Source organism: Octodon degus, unplaced genomic scaffold (genome assembly GCF_000260255.1).
Source record: "Octodon degus isolate 3935 unplaced genomic scaffold, OctDeg1.0 scaffold00322, whole genome shotgun sequence".
NCBI lineage: Eukaryota > Metazoa > Chordata > Mammalia > Rodentia > Octodontidae > Octodon > Octodon degus.
Window position 1 is genome coordinate 831,984 of NW_004524898.1, and position 5,250 is coordinate 837,233.

The 5,250-nt window shown below is 52.6% G+C and overlaps 1 protein-coding gene across 4 annotated transcripts in view; it reads right to left on the reverse strand.

Annotated features, from left to right (window-relative positions):
- Zscan18 (zinc finger and SCAN domain containing 18) overlaps nt 1-4,698 on the reverse strand; it is a 20,180-nt gene extending 15,482 nt beyond the window's left edge. For all 4 annotated transcript variants that reach the window (XM_023708014.1, XM_023708016.1, XM_023708013.1 and 1 more), the window contains exon 1: nt 4,627-4,698. The gene's annotated coding sequence lies outside the window, so the exon portion shown is untranslated. The remainder of the gene's footprint in view (nt 1-4,626) is intronic.
- Nucleotides 4,699-5,250: the final 552 nt, after the last annotated feature.

The following is a 5,250-nucleotide window of genomic DNA, read 5'->3' on the forward strand; positions in this document are numbered from 1 at the left end:
ACCAGCACCAACACTTTCACCCACAGTACCACCACCAGCATTAGGAGCATCACCATAACTATCATAACCATTACCACCATCACCACCATCACTGTCATTGCCATTAATACCACCATCACCATAGCAACTATCATAACTATTATCACCACCAGTTATCACTACCACTACCACCATCACTGTTATCACCACCATTAACAAACTAGCAGCAGCAGCAGCAGTACATGACCACCATAACCACTATCACCATCACTGTCATCACCATTAACAGTACCACCACCACCATTCTCCAGCGGTGGCGGCAGCAGCAGCAGTAACTATCATCATTATCATCACCACTAATGCCCCTCCCTCCTGACCCCTCCCTCCTCCCACTTGCCCCGTCCCATTTCCTCCAATCTTTTATCTTCTCTACAGCTGGACTCTGAAGTGGTCCTAGGGGGACCCTTCCCTCTATATTCCCTGCATGCTCTCCTACCCATCTCTATACCCTCTCAGCCCCTCCACCTTTTAACTCCCTTACTGGCATGTGAGCCCAGGACAGCAAGGCTATCCTCTAAGCAGGTCTTGGCCTGGGCAGTGCACAGCTCATTGTGTGATGGCATCAATTCTGGTTTTTTACAGTGTGTTTCTGAGGGCACATCTGTGCCTAATGGCCCATGGAAATGCACATCCATCTACCTGGAGTCGTGATCTGTTTGGAGGCTAAATGTAAGAAAAAACACAATACCTGGGCCATAAAGTGCAGCCACCCCACTACCCATTATGGCAGCACCTGCCAGGAGCCCCTTCCTTACAAGCCCAAACCTCCACACAGACACAAAGGAACTGAGCAGTATCCACCCACTTCACAGCTCAGTACATTGTCATGACCTTTTCATCTCTGTGGGTGGCCGGACTGCCTCAGTTATTTCCTTATAGCTTTGTCAGGTAATTACTGAGTTCTCTGGCTCCATCATGCCACTGTCCCTGTCTGTGTTTCTTCGCTTGCTGTTATTTTCTAGCTATACATAGTGTTCTCATGATTCATATCAAACCCAGACATTTGTAAAATAAATTTCTGAATCCAAAAGCCTGGTTAAAAAAGTGTTTCCTTCTCTACCCCTTTCATTCTCCTGGGGCTAGGAATAGCACATGTGAGGCTGGGGAGATAGCTCAGCAGTCTAAGCGCCTGCCTGGCTGAGCTCAAGGAGCCAACTTCAATCCCCGGTACTGCATGCCATGCCAGCCCCAAAACTGGGTGTGGTGGTGCACGCCTATAATCCCAGTGCTGGGGAGGCTGAGACAGGAGGATCACTATGAGTCCAAGCTGCATAGCAATACCCTGTATCAAATACACAAATATTAAAAAAAAAAAAAAAAAAAGGAATAGCACGTGTAAAGGGTCAGGTAGAAAAGATTTGAAGCCCCAGAGGCAAACAGTCCTGGTAGTAACTACTTGACTTTGCCTTACTGCCTGACACCAGAGCCTTTTGCACACCCATGGCCTTACATATTCCCAAACACTTCAAAAACAAGTCACTGACTAGGTGGCTGGCCAATCTCTGTACCAAACTGTTAACTTTTTTAAGCCATGCTTTGCTTTTAGTTTTGTGTTAATACTAGTGATTGAACCCAGGGTCTTCACACTTAAGATACATCCCTTGCTTTTGTTTGCTATTTTTGAGTTAGGGGCTCAAAGAGTAGCTAAGTTACACAGGCTGGGCTCTGACGTGTTATCCTCTTGCCTCAGCCCCCAGTGCTGGGATGACAACCTCTTGTCTCTGCCTCAGCTGACCAATCTCTTGGTGGGGTGGCAATGCTAGCCTTAGCTAATCATCAAGCAAAGGACATACACAGCTCTTCATGGTCATTTTGGGTAACTCGTCTTAGCTGTCATAGGCATGTGTGCTCTGCAAAGCTGTCCACATAGGTAACTATAACCTTGCCCATCAGGCCCTGCCCAGGATCCCAATCCTCACATCAGAACTTCAAATATCCTGCAGTGGGAGCCTGGCCTGGGTCCAGGAACAGTCCAGGTGAGGAAATAACAGGCACAGAGCAGAGTGCTGGGGCCTGGAGCATGGAAGTGGCTTGGGGAGCTGGACAAATGAGAAAAACAGGAAGCCTTCTCCCAGGTCACAGCTCAAAAGGACCTCAGGTCTGGGGACTGACAGGGCCATCTGCACTGTTTTTGAGGACTGTGAACCTCCTGAGGAAGCAACTTCAGCAGCCTACCCCAAAAGACAGCCACAGCAGCTGAGGTCCCTGAGATGTCCTCCTGCGGCAAACTGCTCACAATGGAAAACATTATGCACAAGGTCCCTCTGTCTCCCTTTCTACAAGGACCAGTGTTGGGACTAGAAGGTCTCTTCTGAGCCCATGTCACTCATTCAGCCACAAAGGTGTCCCAGTCAGACCAAAGCACCACTGGGACAGGCCTGCTTGAAGGAGCCACACTCTGGCACCCTGGTTCCTTCCTGCATAGGACACAGGGAGTCAGACTTGGTCCAGATTTGCCCTGTATTTTCTAAGGTCTCAGCTCACTGACCCCAGCAGATGTAGCATGGACATGTCTTGAGCTACTTTCATGAGGTGCAGGCACACTGGGGGAGGGAATGAGCCTTCTGGAACCCTTGGACAAATCCCCAACAAGAGTAGGTGGAGTCAGGGCCTTCTCAGGACTCCACCCACCTGTGGGACCCTCTTTGCAGACTCTCAGCTGTTCCATCCAGCAACCACTACCCCTACAGCTCCTCCTCAGGGTCCTATAAATCCCCACCATGCAACAAGAGAACCACTGGAATCTCCCAGGTCACAGGCCTGAGGATCACCCATGGATACTACATTCCCTGGACCAGTGAGATATCCCAGAATCTCCCCTGGACTCACCTACAGATTACTATGCATCAGTTAAGGGAAAAATGGTCCTACATACCTGTAATCTCAGCACTCTAAGAGGCTGAGGCAGGAGGATTACAAATTTGAGCCTACCCTGGGCATCCCACTTACTAAGCAAAACTGTCTCAAAATAAAAAAGTGAAAAAGCCCTGGAGATGCAGCACAGTACAATCCCCACTACCACAAAGGAAAAGGAAAACATTCAGAGACAGGAGTGGCATTCAGGAAACAGAGGCAGGATCTTGATCTTCAGGCCAACCTGGGCTACACATAGTGAGACCCTTTCTCAAAAAACAAAAACCTCTAAAAAACAAACAAAGAGGACCTTTAGAATAAGGAAAACATAATGAGGAATCATTAATCTCAGCTGCCGCTGGACATTTTGACATACACCTGTAATCCCAGCACTCAGGAGCTGAGGCAGGAGGATTGTTTTGAGTTCAAGATCTGCCTTGACCAACCAAATCAAGTCAAATCATATCTCAGCTGCCATCTGAGGTCCCTTACCAAGAACATACACTCCGTCCTGTCACAAGGTCACACAGTACACAGGACCAGATGGATGCTCTACACAAGTGGCCCAGGCTCTTCAAAGTCTCAAGGTCAGCGTTAGCAGGGAAACTACAAACTCAAGGACCAGGAGAGAAAAAAAAACTTGGTGTAACAGACAGAAGCACGAGATCACAGACACTACCAGGATGGGAAGGATGAAGGTGAAGCCCCAGAATGCTATGTTGCTCATCCCTGGCCTCAAGAAGCCCACTGAGGTGTAGGGTGAATAAAAAATGAGAGTGGACAGGGTGCAGGATGAAGTCAGGAAAGGGGCAAAATACTAATGGGTAAATGAGCAGAAGGCACACTGGGGTTCCACAACCTTTTAGTGACAAAAGTTTTTAAGACAAAGCCAATCCTCAGTGGTCTTCAGCCCCTCTGCCTTCTTCCTCTGCAGCACAAGGGAGACAGACACATCCATCCAACCCAACCCTTTGGGTCAGCACCAGGACCAAGACTCCCACTTCTGCCCTCCTTCTACCAAAAGGGCTCCTGGTGGGAGGTGTACCCCTCAGTCCAGCAAAACCACCCGCAGGAGGCTGGGAAGCAGAACCCCACCCCATCCGGGGGAAAGGACTCTCTCCCACATCTCCCCTGCACCTGCTGTGTGCCATCCAGAGGCACTCTAAGTTGGGCCACTCAGGTACCCCAGGAAGAATCCCCCTAATTCCCCAACCTGATTCTGGGGACCCATTACCTACTGAAATCCCCTCATCTCTACCACCTCAACTCCTCCCACTCTACCCCAACCCAACATTCGAGGGAGGCACCCCTTCAGCCACGCCAACACTGCACAGATCATAGGCAGGGTCCCTGGCACGCATCCGCCTACTCTCACCTGAGGATGCCCCAGACCTCCCACCCCACACTGGAGTGAGGGGCGCCGTTCCCTCCTGTCCCCACATGGGGTGAGGGGAGCGCCTGGCTGCACTTCCCCAGAGGGTGGCCTGAGCCCCTGCCCTGTCTCCACACGGGGGGGGGGGGGGGGGCACACAGCACCCCGGGCCACAATCCACCCGAGGCCCCCAGACTCCTCCTCCTACACGCCCCCCGCTCAGGACCACACACGGCCACACTCCCACCCGAGCGGTCCTCACGCCCCTCCGACTTCAGGCCGCGCCCAGAACCCCAAAAGGTGCGCAGTGACCCGGCTGGGCGCTCACAGCCCACACACGAGTGCGCCCGAGGCCCACCCACCTGCTGCGCAGCAGCGCGGGGAACGTTCCAGCAACCCCCTGCCCAAGAAGCGTGATGGCGACCGGCCTAAATGCGCGTGCGCGGCAGCCGGTCGCAAGGACTGCGACCCCCAGGATGCAGCAGGGCAGCGGAGAGGCCGGGATGGGGCGGGGATCTCTCTGACAGGACAGCCAGCCAATCAGAGGCAGGGTCCTCTTTCTGTCCCACCCCACTGGTGCCTACGCCTACTCCTATGCCATGGCAACGGCGTAAACAAGAGAATAAGAAAAGGCGGCCCGGATTCCCCCGAAACCTAAGAGGCGGAGACAAAGGCAGAGAGACTGAACACACAGGAAAACGTGGAGGTGGGGAGTAAAAGCAACTGGAAAGCCCTAGACGCGTGTGCCAAGAAAGGGAGACAGATAGGCAGGCAGGCAGACAGAGGTGGAGACGACCAAGAGTCAGCTCGAGGTCCAGAGATGAAAGACACGCGCGAACGGAGATACAGAGGACTGGTTCGGGCGGGGAGACACGGGGAGCGGCCGCAGCAGAATGAAGACCCTAGACTCGGGCCGCGAAAAGACGGAGCCGGAGCCTGCGGGCGACTTCCGGGGATGGAGACTGAGGCCCTGCTTCCCAGCCGCA